Here is a 16,011-nt window from a genome sequence, read left to right as displayed (position 1 = left end):
TTCTGCAGTGGTGGATGTGAGGAAAGGGAGCCGTTTACTGAGTCAGAGGAAGTTGTGGTTGGTAAACTTGGAGAGAGATCACCCCCCGTTTTTTTCCGAACTAGGTTTTGGCTCTAGGTGTCATAAATCCCATTAAAGAGCAGCCTTTTCCAAAAAAGTAGCGCAAATAAAAGAAAACCAACACTTGTGCTCTCTCTGCTCTCACGCGCTCAACTACCCCAACACCCCAAGTAGTTTGGCCTACAGGTGGATATCACGAGCAACTCTGAAGGGGAAAGGATGTGAGAGTGTGGTCTGACCGGTTGTGTGTGTGTGTGTGTGTGTGTGCACACGCGCTCCTGCAGATCTTTGCTAGTCATGACAGGAAGAAAGATAGGGCTGTGTGTTCCATGCAGAGTCCCGCTGGCCAGTAGCATTTTTCCTCTCCCTCCTCTCGAGAACCTCCAGACCCACGCTGCCAGGCACAGCTCTCAGTACTGGGAATGCGGTGGTGAACGAAACCTATGGAGCTGGCAGTCTAGCGGGGACTAGAAAGAAACACATTCTTATTTTGCATTTCACAGCGATTCCAGTTCAAAGGCGCCTGCACCAAGTGGAAGTGAAACCTCTTGTCAAATCTGTGACTAACAATCAAATGTATTCAAGTAGAATTCATTTTAGGAAAAAGAAAAAAAAATCTGGTCTTTTCTCCACCGTGTAAATAATACCAGCAGGAAGGGAGGGAAAGAGGGGAAGGAAGGGAGGGAAGAAGGGAGGGAGGAAGCCAAAGAGGGAGGGAGGGGTGGGAGGAAGTTGGAGCACAGAAAGCAAGGTGCCCAAGGAGAGTGGCTCCTGTAACAATTGCGTTAATCATTCTCTGAACGATTGAAAACTCTCTTTGAAATCTTATTGTGGTTAAAACTTGAGAAAAAAAATATATAAATTGTAATTTGAGCAGATCTTTTCTGTAGTACATTGCAATTGTTCTTTCTGTTTTGTTTAAACTATTTTTGTATTGCACTTTCTTAAGATCCAATGTAATTTTTCTTGGAAGTGTATTAACACTGACGTTGAATTTTACTTATGTGTTTCGGGTTTTCAAATGTCTGAGATATATGATGTTCTCCCATATGTTGTCTTCCTCTCTATTTCCAAACTTGGGATTATGCATTGTTCTTAGTGGTTTCAGGGAGCAGACTTTCACACACATGTGACATCTGTGATGCTCTACATTCTTTTTTTTTTTTTTTTTTGGAAACTAGTTTAGCTCCCAATCACTGTCACTGGTCTCATTTAGAACATGAGCAGTATAAACACTCTAGTCTCTGCATAAAATCTGGCCTCCCTCTACGAACAATGCATAACACGCCCCTTACCTTATTTATTGCAGGATGCAAATACGCTCTAAACCCTTATTGCACTACGGTGAAAGACTACAGCCTGGTTTTTTCTAGCATTTATTTATTGTTGTAATTATGTATTCATTTATTCCTTCACCTTCTTCCGAAAGATTAGTTTTGTTGTAGATTTGTTTAAAGTGCATGGGATTTTAAAGTATGGCTATTTTAACCATATGAAGTCTTTTTAATCTGATGCCTTAACGTGGTGTTTCACAAAAAAAACTTTGAAGGAGGGGCGGTTATTTGGAGGTAGAGGCACGTGATACTCCAACCAAGACGTGATGAAATTGCTTTCATAAGATACCCAGAAAAAGATACATGCATGTAAAGGATACAGTTAACAGAAGTCAGGCCTACACAAAATAGGTGGTCTTAATCCTCATTTTAAGACTTCAACCTGCTCCCTGTGGCTAATTCAGTGCTAACCGTGCACAGCACGCTTACAGGGGGCTTATGAGTACCGACGCAGGAGGTTCTTTCTTCACACTTCCCAAAATAAACCGAATTGTACATACATCCAGTTATTACTGTATCTTCTACCCAACACTGTTTATAGAACGATCTCTAAAGCTATCAAAAATCGCCCACTGTGGAACACACGAGTAGAAAGCGCGTGCTTGAACATACACACAACTTGGCCGAGTTTCCTCCCTACAAGAGGCATGAGGTTTTCTGGGAATAACTAACAGAAGACCCCTGCGGGACTTTCACCGTCCTTCTTTGTACCTCCCCCCCCCCCCCCATTTCCTGGCTTCGTTTGAAGGGAGCCATTTCTGTTACCATGTTACATTTCTATAACACTTTTATGTATTAGACGAGCTTTGAAATGAAAACAAAACTGAACACAAAGCGCTAGGTCAGTAGATGCTGAACAGCTGTGAGGGCTTGGGCGCCTTTCTTCATTTTAAGTCTCCATTTCCCTCTCTGTAAACCTCCCCCAGCGTCGATGCATGGATTAAATAAAATCACATGTGAAAGCATAATAGAGCGGTACTCGTTTCCTCTTTGGGATCCCCTACAATCTCTGGTCTTCTACATTGTGGTTTAGTATTTAAGGTGTCATCTATTTTAGTGCGGTAGTTAATAGATCAATTGAGTCGCACAGACGTGTACAGTCACAACTCCACAATTGACGTGTTAATTCTATATTGTAACCATTGTCATTTTTCTATTTTGTTTTTTTCCACTTATTTATTATGAGATGAACGTGAAAGCTGCGGTGTGCAAGACTATGTGTGAACACTGCATTTACCCCACTAGCTACGGTGGAAGAAGTGGAAACCAGTTGGAGGTATAGCATATCCAAATTACATATGTGATGATTACTCACCGTAACACCGGACGTAGCAAAGACGACATCAGTATACAACGATCAGATCTGTATAGAATCTTTTCTGTGAAATCATGTGTCATTCACACATATTCTTTGAGTTGGAGTAAAATTCTATACTGTCTTATCCTTTGGTTTCTGCTCTGTAGGTTTGGATGCTTTCTTCCATGACTGTGTATTAAAGACCCAGGAACAAATTCCAGCACCTCCAGCCAGAAACTCCACCTTCCTCAGCAATGAGTGCAAAAAAGAAAGTATCTCTGGGTTGGATCCAAGAGCTCTGGGTGACCTATGATAGTAGGGTTCATACCACTGATAGGAAATCTGGTTTTGTGACGGGTTTTGTGATATGGTTCACTCTATGCAAATTAGAAGACACTGTTGTGTTGATCCCTGTGTATGATGGCTCCATTTCTCCCAAGACTCAAATTGTAGGTATTGCGGATATGCAAATTAGGTTACACTAATATGTTGACACTGAAAAGTTGTGATGACCCTATGTGGAAGTCAGAGCTGTCCTCTATGATATTGATAAGTTTCTGTGGCCAGAGCTGGAGCTTAAGAGTGAGGAATTCTATATTCACATACTCTACAAAGCATATGTGATACAAGAAAATTTAATAACGGCACCTGGGTAGCTCAGGTGGTTAAGCATCCAATTCTGGATTTCAGCTCAGGTCATGATCCCATTGTTCGTGAGATCGAGTCCTGTGTCGGGCTCTGCACTGACAGTGTGGAACCTGCTTGGGATTCTCTTCCTCCCTCTCTCTCTTCCCTCCCTTGTCCGTGTCTGTGCATGCTCTTTCGCAGTCTCTCTCAAAATAAGTAAACTTAAAAAAAAGAAATTAATAAAATGAGCAAGAGTGTACCCACCATCCATAATTACTACTAGTAGTTAAGCCTTCCATCTAACCTTCCATTATTACATCCTCCTGCTCCCAACAATGATCCCGGAGGGAACATCTATCCTGGGTTTGTGTTTACTATTTCCTTGCTTTTCTTTACAGCTCCACACATATGTTTATCCTTCAACATCATGTATATTTTTTCATGGTTTCAAACATTATCTAAACAATGACATACTGCGTATATTTTTGTGCAACTTGCTTTTCTTTACTCAAAATTTTGTTTATCTAGTGCCTATGGATGTTTGTAGGTGGAGATCACTTATTTTCAACGTGGTAGTGTCCCATTGTATGAGGATACCAGTATCTGAACTTGCCATGTTTTATCTTTTATCCTGCTGGATTTGGGAAACCTACCTAATTTGTGAAAATTCAGACATCGCATGTAAAAGTTGGATATGTTCTTTAAAGTCCCCATTGTAAGAATTTTGTTACTGTGTTTTGTTTGTACCTAGAACCTTTCCACACCCCCATTCCAACCTCTTTTCTGGTGTGTGCGTGTGTGTGTGTGTGTGTGCAAGACTGAAAGCATATCCTCAACATCAAGATGATGCCAAGTTATTATTTTCTAGATTGTACAAATTGACCCTCTAGCCATTATGGAAAAGTTTCTGTCGCTCCACATTTTCCCCTAGACATGACATTTTCAGACTTTTAAAATATTTTCCTCTCTGCTGGGGTAAGGGAGTCCATTTGTTTTTTTTTTTTTTTTTTTCTGGATGTGGAAAGACAAAGATGGAAGTGAAGGGTGTCACATTTTTGTCTTTATCTGCAGGCTTTCGAATATTAAGGACATACAGCATATACACCCTGGTGTGTATGTGCACACACACACACACACACACACGTAGTACTCTTTATTATTTCCATTTGTGTTTCTTTTGTGAAATGAAATCCATATTCCTCTCTTTCATCCATTTTTCTATTGAGTTCTTTCTTTTTTTCCTATTGCTTCATTGAAGTTTACCATATATTAATAATACTAACCCTTTTTTGGTCGTATGTGTTGTCAATACCTTTTCAGTGTATATTTTCGTGGTCCTTGGACTGTCACTTTTGTGATGTATTTTGATACCCAGGTGTTCCTCATTTGAATGTGAGTGAATACGTCGGTGTTTTTTCCTTTGTTATTTATACTTTCTCTGCATCGTGTTAAAGAATCTTCTCCAAGGCCTTAGCACAGAAAATGTTCTTTAGTTTATTTTGAGCATTTTAAATTTTTTTGTCACGATCTATTGCTGTAAAACAATACTCTCACAAACATAATGGCTTAAGACAACACATTTTCATCTCACGGTTTCTGTGGGTCAGGAATCCAGGCGTGGCTTTACTGGGTCAGGAATCCAGGAATTGGGGTTTTTCACAAAGCTGCCATCCGGGGGGGGGCTGCCTAGGACTGGGCTCTCATCTGAGGCTCACCTGAGCTCCTGTGCTTCTGAGCAAGAGTCAGACTAAAAGCCTCAGTTCTTTTCTGCCTGTTGGCCGGAGCCCATCCTCAATCATGCGCCAGATGGAGTTATCCATATGTGAGTTCACCTCAGGGAGGACAGGATGAGACAGAATTAATAGGAAAAGTGCTAGCAATGTAGCCTAATCAAACAAGAGACACCTAATCAGTTGTGGTTAGAAGCAAGTCGCAGGCCCCACCCACAGCCAAAGGAAAGGGATTGTACGGAACGTGGACACCAGGAGTTGTGATAATTGGGCTCCATTTTAGAGTCCATTTGTCACAGATTTTGTCTTATTCCAAGAATTGTTTTTTTTTTTTTCCCCTGTGTAAATAATCTGCTGTCCCAGACGGAAAAGATTGAAAAACCTTTTCTTTCCACCAACTTTCGATGCCCCTCTGCCACATACCGGGTCCTTGTGTTTTGTGTGAGTCTATATCTGAGCTCTCTTCTTTGTTCTGCTGGCAAATTTGATTATGCCAATGATAATACCACACTGTCTTAATTACTGTTGTCTTTTTGTTAGCCTTGAAGTCTGGCAAGACAAGTCTTTTTATTCTCTTTCCCCTCCATGTGCATTTTAGAATTAACTCCCACACTTCCTCAAAGCAAACAAACAAAGAACAATGCATGTTAATTGTCAGTGCCTTAGGTCAATATTGGAGAATTCACCTCTGTATGTTAATTAGTCTCTTTCCGGAGCATGATATTTCTCCTTTATATAATACATTTGTTAATCTTTTGATAGATTTAAGTCTGAGCACTTTGTATATTATTATTAGAGCGGGTGATATTTATATTTTAATTATAAATTCTAACTGAGGCCAGTATATAGAAAACCAGTTGATTTTTGTGTATTTATATTGTATCAGGGAACTTATCAAATCCTCCTATTAATTTAATGATTTACCTGTTAATTGTATTTACATAGGAGGTTGTATAATGTGTAAGTGAGAATTATATTCCCTTCCTTCTAATCTTACGACTTTTTAATGTCCTTACTGCACATGTTAGGGCCTCCTAGAAAATATCGAATGGATTTAGTAGTGAGTGTTCTTGTACTGTTCTAATGTAAATGGACTGCTTTTACAGTTCACCAGTGAGCAAATGGATGCTGTGTGTCTTCCAGTAGATTCACCTTATCACTATGTGGTATTCCCTTCTGTTCCTGGTTTGAGAAACGACTTTTTATCGCTAATGCCTGATGAGATTTATTCAATGCTTTCTCACCATTTATTGTGATAGCCACATGTTATTTTGCCTTTATCTTTTAATGTAGGACACATATGTGAACATGTTTTTTGTTTTTTGTTTCCTTTTGAGATTAAGCCACACTTGACTTGCTGGAATAAAACCAGCCTAGGAATGATTCCTTTTATTTCTATATGTTGCTGAATTGAGTTGGATAATATTGAATTTAAGATGTTGACATCAACACTTGTAATTGTGATTTCCTTATAGTGTACTTGTCTAATTTTGAAGTCAACTTACTTGTCACAGAAAATAAATTGAGGATGTTCTATTTTTATATTCTCCAGAAGAGTTTGCATAAGATTCAAATGATCTAATACTAAGCATATTTGTTAAAACTCATTTGTGAAACCAACTGGTCATTGTGCTTTCTTTCTAGAAACATTTTAGCTATGTATACAATTGCATTTGATGTTATTGGCTTATTGTATTTAGGTCATGTGTTTATTTGAAAGCCTATTTTGGACAAAAGACTTTGTCCTTCCTTTTCTTTTAAACCTTCACATGTATTGACCTAAATTTGTTCAAATTGTATTCTACTGCCTCTCTCTAATCATCCACCCCTCACACAAATTTTTCCCATGCCTAGTGCGTGTGACTTATTTCTTTTCGTTCCTTGATCAGGGTTTTCCTCTCATAAAAGTCTTTTAAAAGACTAACTTTTGATTGTTATTGTTCTTCTGACTATTTTCTGTTTATTTGATATTGTATATTGGTTTTTGATTTACATATTTCCTTTATCCTATTTTATTTTATTTTTTCTCTAATTTGCTGTTGTTGTGTTTTGTATCTTTAACCGTACGGCCTGTTATTTTTTGGTCAATGCCCACCACCCAAAAACCATCAGGAACAAACAAGATTTCGTGTTTATTACAGTAAAAAGGATAGAAATAGTGTTACTTGGCTCTAAATTAGCTGCTGTCAGGAAATAGGGTAATTCTATGATTGGGTATCTGGAGCAATCTTATCTAGAAGGAGGGAAAATTAGAGAGAGGCTGAATCTGTAATTGATAAAGGAGTGGCCATCACCCCTATACGAAGAGAGGGATGCGTGTAGGATTCCGTAGCTGGAAAATATTCGTGTTTTTTTCTGTGTCCAGACACAGTTGTGGAGCTGTCCTGTTTTTGTCTTGACCCATTGTAGTCACAGCGTTGCTTTGTTCTTTGAAATGATTTATGGTAAACAGGAGGACACCGCACCTCACTGATGGCAACGGGCCAACTTCTGGATGTCAGGAGGTGTTGTTGTTTTGTTTTTTACGCTCATTTAAAAATATTTATTCTTTTTATTATGTTAATTTAAGGCCACCGAGTTAACTGTAAAATCATATTCATCGTATGCACGCAGTTTAATATGTGGTTTCCCCTTTATGCCCTCTAAATATTTTCTGAATTCCAGTGTGATCTCTTATATGACCATGAGTATTCCTGTATTTACAGGGCTTCTCTAAGTTATATCTTGCTGTCAGTTTTTATCTTCTGTACGTTGAAGTCAGAAACTAAAGCTGCGAGCTATATGGCGGCAATTTTGTCAAACGTAAGGCCCTCTGGATGGATATGGGCTGGTGTCTGGGACATGTTTATAAATGCTCTGTGTGTTGTATAAACAGTGGATACTCTTCACTTGTTGGGTATGAGGTTCTGAAAATCTGCTGGCTCTAGCCTGATAATTCCCTTATTCAAAACATGTGTATCCATATGAGTTTTTCCTAATCTTTCAATTCCTGTAAAAGCTTTATGTCATTAAAGGGATATATGCATGTTATATACAGTACTTGTTGTAAGTTTCATGAATAGAGCCTTCATGTAGTGACTGTCTTTTTTTGAGCATCGCTTTTGGCCAAACAATTTTTTTCGCTGATGGTAGATAACAAACTTCCTCTCGAAGTATTAGCCTATCATGGAATTTTTGCCTTGATGTTTTAAAACATTTTTGGCCTCATGTTTTCAAAATACATTGTAAACAGATTATAATTTATTTATTTGGAGAGAGAGAGAGAGAGAGAGCAGGGGAGGGGCAGAGAGAGAAACAGAGAGAGAATCCTAAGCAGGCTCCGCACTGTTAGTGCAGAGCTCGAAGTGGGGCTCAGCCTCACCTGACCCATGAGATCGTGACCTGAGCCGAAATCAGGAGTCTGAAGCTTAACTGACAGAGCCACCCAGGTGCCCCTTCAGTTTCTTCCTTCTTAAATTATTATTTTGAACTTTTTGTCCTTCCCTCCTTTTTATTGGTTTAGAAGCAATGCATCTTATTTGTATTATTTTGAGGCTTATAGAAAAATGAAAAGTAAATATTACTCTTTTCCATACCCAACATTTATTTACACTTATCCATGTATTTGCTTTTTTTGTTCTTCCTTTCTATTCCATCAAGCTGTCAAAGGTTTTTTTGTGTCTATGTTTTTTTTTTCTATTTAAGTTTACCTTAATATTTTCCCAATTCCTGTTGGCCTAGAATTTGTCTCTTTTTGACACTAACTCTTGTAAGTTTGCTGTGTGTACAGTCCTAGGTGAACAGCACTTGGAACCCATGATACAAGTTATCTGTAGCTCCTTTTTTCTTTGTGAAATAGGTATCGATGGCTGAGAATGCATGGCGGGGGCAAGTATTGGAGGCTGGAGGTGAGAGAAGAAGCCATAGAATAGTCATCCAGGAGATGAGAGGGTAAAGAGAGTGGGGGGTGGGCAGGGTTGCAATATCGTCGGTAGCCCTCAGGACCCCCGTGGTGGGAATGACTCTGCATTTAGACACATAGTTTCTCCCAGCCTTGTTCAGCTGCACCCCTGCAAGTGTGGAAAACACTGGAAAACTGGATTGACCAGAATGTGGCCATTGCACCATGAGGTGACAAGATAAAAGAATGTGAGGTGAGGTTGTGTGCAGGGGATAGATTGTAGGGAGAGAGGCTTAAGGGGATATGAGACTTAGGACACAGCATTACAGAGGACGCTAGGTTCTGGTGGTGCCATAGACTTTTGTCAGGGACCCACTCACCGTAAGGTAGGAAGCAAGTCTTTAAGAGATAGATCTTTGGAACCGAGATTCTTGAGACATTGAAATTACTGCTTATAGTAAAATCTAAGGCATCTTCCAACCAGGTGGGAGGAGACCAGAAGAAAGCATGGGCAACAGTTGAATCAAGTTCAAAAGAAGAAACACCCTCTGGGGTCAGCCGACAGAGTGGGGACAAGAGAGGAAAAGGCATGTGCCTTGGGGTTGTGGAGGATGTGGAGGCTTTGACTGGCTGAGGTCCTGAGATATCGGGAGCTGGAGAAAGGTTGGAAATAGTTCTGAACAATGTCGCTTGCTTTTAGAGTGTAGCCAAGAGGAGTGATTTCATTGCCTTGGTATTTGGGGAGTGAGCAGCAGTTCATAACGGGCATAATGAGGTTGACTGCATGAGATTGATGATACTGGTCTCAAGGCAGGTGACAGCAAGGAAGCTATGAGGTAGAAGGCTGGGGAGATTCTGGCTGTAGATAACAGAAAATGGGCTTACGACGCACATCTTTCTTTTTCTGCTGTGGAAGAAAGGTCCATAGATAGAGAATCCAACAGCCGGTGGATATAACCCTGAGGTAATAAGGGACACAGTTTCTTCCGCTCGTAGCATGCCAGTTCACCATCCTTAGTGGGTGCATGCCGTTTCCAAGATGGTGTCATGAGCCACGAAGGCCAGGAGAGCTCAGTTCAGAAATGAGGGGCCTTCCATCCAACGCCTTCCACTTTTACGAGCTATAATTTTGGTAGAAAATATAAATTTCTGGAATTACTTGAGAACACTTAGAAACATACCCGTGCAGAGGCTTTCACATCCCAGATTCTTTTTCCCTCGGCCTGTAATGGTTCAAGGTATCTGTATTGAAAAATTGTTCTCCCTCCAGAGGATTTCATTGGGTAGCCCAGATTGAGATCTACTGTATTAAGCAGACAATCACCATTATAATTACAGTAGTTTTTTGTTTATTTTATATATTTTATTTTCTAAACTCAACACAAACACTGAATTAGTGAATACGGCCCCGTTGCTCCTACGGGAAAATACAAGGTTATTTATGTTCCTTTGGTCTTCTGGTCCCTATGTTTTTACTAACCAATCAATCCATAACCTTGTGTTATGTGTATTTCTGTTTAAAGATACCTTATTTAATACACATCAATAATTTATTATCAACATTGAAGTCACAGTCAACAGCTCTATAACAAAGTTGATCTGAACTCACTTTCTCTGAGAGGTACGACGCAGCCTTTTTGTGTCTCGAAACACGAGAGGGCACTTCTTTCACTATTCTTTAAAGGTCACCAACCCACAGCCCCACAGATGTGAAAACTATGTCATGAAACTGACGCTGAAGAACACACTTGTCTACAGTAAGGGAGCTGAAACAAGGCAGAACACCCCCACCCCCACCTTGTTGAACCTCCACTGGGCACACTTGAGGCAGGCAACTCGGATTTTTTGCCACTCTGTGCATATCTGCAAATGACATGTGTCATGATCATTGATTGGGGAGAGGGGTAACAAGTAAGTTTTAAGAGAGCCAAGTTTGCAAAGACCGAATCTTCAAATACCGAGGATCACCTGTATCTCAATTTCCTTTCTCCTTCTCATCTGACTCTGATACTTCAGGGATCTCTGCCCTGAACGATAGCTTCCATGGCCACCCCACTTCTGTTCCACCTGATGCTGTCTGTCCCACCTTTACATATCAGAGTTTTTCTGCCTGGTTCTGTCCTTCTATAATTTATGAAAAATGTGTGTCTTCATCTCACCCTTGCCCTCATTTTCAGCCCCTTTTAAGAGTGATATTCCTTATTCTTAACAAAGTATGATCACAGAGGAGGAGTTCTGATAAAACAGAATACATTTTTTAAAGAAAGTTTTGAGAACAGAAAAATTTAAAGAACACCCACGGATATGTATCTGGAGACACTGCTATTAACATTTAACTGTGTCCTTATACTTTCAGGTTTATAAAGGTAAAGTGATCTCAACTGGGATCAAACTGGAATTCGATTTTCAACTAATAAAGGTAAAGGTAGACCCAGTAATGTTAACTCCAACTATTGACCTGGTTGCTAATTTCTTCGGTATATTTCAGGTTTATCATGCACAGTGGCTTTCTAAAGTCCTTATTGTCAGTGTGTCCAAGTCAGTAATTAGAGGATGAGGCAAGCTGTGCATAATAGGAACAAATCCCTAAAAGATGTTTCGGATGCATTAATGATAGAAGTGGCAACACAGACATTTCAGATGATGAAGAGGAACGAATCGTTCATAGAACATTTGCCTGAAGAGCGCAGGACTAACTAATCCCGATGCCAAAGCCAGAAACCAGATAAGACTGAGAGATTTGCTTGAGTATTTTTATTTATTTATTTATTTATTTATTTAAAAACTTATGTGTATTTTTGAGAGACAGAACAGAGTGTGAGCAGGGGAGGGGCAGAGAGAGAGGGAAACAGAAGCCACAGTAGGCTCCAGGCTCTGAGCTGTCAGCACAGAGCCTGATACAGGGCTGGAACCCACTGACCCTGAGATCGTGACCTGAGCCAAAGTCAGCCGCTCAACCGACTGAGCCACCCAGGTGCCCCAGCTTGAGTATTTTTAAATCTTCTCTGTGTCAAAAAACAAACCAATAACAGTAATCACATTAAAGAGCACCAGATTAGAAAACATGATTTCACTATAGACAAGTAAAGATTTAAACTCTTTAATGTAGAAAAAGATCTGTTTATCTGTAGGCAAAAAATGAGTATTGCAACTTTAAAAGACAGAGACGTTAACAGTGATAAGACATGCATAAAGCAAATAAATGGTTTCACCAATTCCAAGTATAAATATTCTTACTTTCTTTTTATTTTACAATTCATGTCTTAAATTTCAAATTATTTCTCCTTAAGGCCTGTCCTCCCACTACTAAATAAATGGAGAAAAAAAGAAATACAGGGAAAAGAAGAATTACAGGAAAAATGTCTTAAAGTTTCTTGGGATTTAATCAAAAGGTTTCAAGACTTTCCAAACATAAAATGGAGAAAGGGCTATAATCCCATGTGGCCAAACTTTCCCTGCTTCTCACTGGTATATAGTGTCATTATAGATGACTGGTCCTGCCTAACTCAACAAATGATATTTGTTGACAGAGGCTAGAATCACATGCTTATACTGTTTCTGTGCAGCTCACATTGCTGGCCCAAGCACAAAAGGACAGTGTATTTTAGCCTTCCTCTCTACCACTCTCTCTCTCTCTCTTTTCTTAATTTTATTCTTACAAACACAACCTACTGGACCATTGTTATTGGGTCTAGAAAAAATGCCTATGTTAGGTACATATTATGCAGAAATTACCCATCCATCCCTCCCCAACCCCTCGGGGGGGAAAAAAAATTCTAGGCACTTCTGTTGAGCCTGAATTATCAGCCTAAATCCTCTCTCAAGGTAATCTTATTTCAGGTATTTTTTTGTCCTTTTCTGCACACACTGTAGTTTTGGGGGTCATGCTGAACCAAATTTCAAGGTCTCTGTACTTTCAGGTTTGGAAAAAGAAGGATTGGTGTAGGGCACTTTGGTTTCACAAATGTCCTGGGTCATTCAATAAAAAAATCAGCAGCCATCAGAGTGACTAGCTTGGTGTCCCATATCATAGGTGAGGGACGTACTTTTCTCAGCCCACAGAAATTTCCTTGTCTCACGCCAAGAGGCACTAATTTATGTTAACACTATGGTTAGGTTAAAACTGTATTTCTTTTGTTTATTTCTTGATTTACACAGTATGAGAATGGACTGCATCTTCTGCCTGAATAAAGAACTTGGAAAGTCAAAAAATACAACTGACCAAGAAATAGTAACATCATCAATACCATTATCAATCATATAAAATCAAATTAAGAAGAATCAATATCATATGTTAGTTTATAAACCAACAAAAGGAAGACCAATTTGGGTGGATATAGCAAAAAGTAAATTATTGGCTACTGGTTTGGTAATATAAGCATATATTCTTTAGTGAAAGCAATTTGGCTGCTCACCAGATATTTTAAAGATCCTTTCTTCTGCCACTACACCATGCCTTTTGGCCCAGAATTCCCATTTCAGGCCTCTTATTCCATCGGAAAAAAAAAATATAAAAGATGCATATATAAGGATATCTATTTCAAGCATTCCTTTATCATATCAAGACATGGAAACTTCCTAAAGGGGCCTGAAAAATCGATGGAGATGTATAGTAGCTTATTAGAAAAGTCTTTGTGGTCATTGTCTATTAATTAATTGCAAAACAACTTAAAGCAATCTGATTTTAATATTGGATACATTTATATCTACCTATTAGGCTAAACTGTTAAGTGGTCATTTTAATAAGTCAACAGAGATCAAGGATCAGTAATTTCAAATTATTCAATTTGATGTTTATATCCATCTGTGCATGAATTATCTACTTATATAGTCATATTTTATATGCATGCACTTTTGGATTATTATGGGTCAAATGTTAGCAGCGGTTTTGAAATTTCAGACGAGTTTTTTTTTCTAATGCTTATCTGTGCTATTATTAGTATAATTGTTCTAAAAATCTCAAAATAAACTGGTTGAGAACTTAGGAAAAACACAGCAAGACATTCTGAACAAAAAAAGTATTCTTAGAGGATTAAATGCAAAATTTAGAAACTGAGTTAAAATGGCCATCAAGCCACTGAATAACTGTTTGATCTCAAAAATTATGCAAACAACTTGAAATCAGATGTTCTTTCCCCCAAACAATAAATTATCTATTTTAAAAATAGATGACTTTATTTTTTAATAACAAAGTCTTTTACATATTGCTGCTGTTCACAGAATTTTCATGAATAATAAATGGCAATAGATATTAAAGGCCTAAAAAATGTGAGTAGCCTTTCATTCAACACTTCCAGCTCAAATTCAGTTCCAAATAGATCTTCTTTATTAATTTAAAACATACATTTTGGAGGACATAATTTAAAGCTTAATTAGACTTATTTTGTGAAGTTCCCTTTTTATAATTTATAGAAATAGGAACACATGTAATTTCTTCTTTCCTTCTTTTAATTTTTTTTTTTCTTTCCTTTTTCTTCCTCTCATCCTTAATGACCATTTATGAAATGACAACTATGGCTAGATAGAGTGAAAGATTCCTAAGGACACAATCCAGATTACTCCAAGAAATAGTTATAAAAGTAAAATGGCCAGAGAACAACCCAACCCAATTTCTAGCCCATCTAATGGTCAGTAGTAAGCAGAGTAAGCAGTCAGCACCAACCTTTGAAAATGAACTCAGTGGCTGTTTCAAGGTTTTGTGAATAAAAAAGAAAGGAATAGACCAAAAACATAGTGGTCAACCATTGTAACTCCTGATTTGGTATTTCATATTCTGTTCTTAGGGTAGGATTCTCCTAGTGTCTTTGCTTTCCTTTCATACTGGATGCTGATGACAATGACTGTGATGGTGGTGAAATCTCTTCAGATACACTTTTTAATTCTGGGTGTTTTATGTCACTCTTGCTTTCAAGAGGGAGGGGGTACACTGCAGCAGACCCATACATGGCTAGGAATAGAAGACATTTTATCCTTTCCTCATTACTTATTATTTAATCATGGGATAGTTATGTGTGCATTTAATTTTCAAATATTTAGAAGTTTCTGTTATTTCTTTTATAGTTTTATTTCATTGTAGGTAGATAAGATGTCTGGTATCATTTCAAGTTTAGAATGTGGTCTGTCTTGATAAATGAACTTTGTGCACTTGGGAAGAATGAATGTGTTGATACTGTTGGGTGAAATAGTTTGTTATTGTCAATGAGGTCAAGTCTGCTCATGTAACATATATTGTTACTATTTCCTTCAGTCAGGAGGACTGTCTTGAAACTTCTTGTAATACGGGTCTGCTGACGAAGCATCTCTTTCTTTTTCTCTCTCATTGGAAAATATTGTCTATTGTCATTTTCCTTTAATTTTTGAAAGATATTTTGAAATGTTATTATACCATCTCCGGTTTCTATTGAATCTGATGAAACGTCATCAGTCATTCATATCATTGCCCCCATGTACTTTTAAAGTGCTCTTTTTAAATCTCTATTTTAAATCTCTTTTTAAATCTCTACTTTAAATTTTCTTTGAGCTTGATTGTGACCAGTTTGTTATGTTTTGCCTGCGGGTTATTTTCGTTGTATTTATTCTGACATTGATGAACTTCTTTAATCTGTAAATGTATGTCTTTCATCAAAGTGAGAAAAAATTTTGTCCACTGATACTTCAGATATATTCTACCTCCTATTTCTCTTATTAGATTTATAGGGGTGCTTAACCCTTTATTTTATAAAGTTAAGTTGGTGAAACTGAAACCACAAATTCTGCTTCCTCGTCAACAGAAGCTGAAATATGCCTCTGGTTCTTTTAGCCTTTTTGCCTCTGCCTGAAGTCTGTTAAGTGACGTCTTAGTTTCTGGATCTGCCAGAAATTTGGCCGAAGTTTATATGCAGAATTTGGTCCTGCTCTCCTGTGGTTTCCTTTTTATGTACTTCTCTTTCTCTCTGTCTCTGTCTCTTTCTCTCTAATTTTCTAAATTCAGTTTTAGGCGTGTCATCTGTTCTCTCGTTCATCAAAAGAGTAAGAATGCAGTTTTCTGGCTAAGTTTTAGACACTGAATGTAAGGCTAACTATCTTAGAGCTACACAGGGGTTT

Source organism: Prionailurus bengalensis, chromosome D3 (genome assembly GCF_016509475.1).
Source record: "Prionailurus bengalensis isolate Pbe53 chromosome D3, Fcat_Pben_1.1_paternal_pri, whole genome shotgun sequence".
NCBI classification, from domain to species: domain Eukaryota; kingdom Metazoa; phylum Chordata; class Mammalia; order Carnivora; family Felidae; genus Prionailurus; species Prionailurus bengalensis.
The sequence above is the reverse complement of the archived record's forward strand: the minus strand, read 5'-3'. Positions refer to the sequence as shown.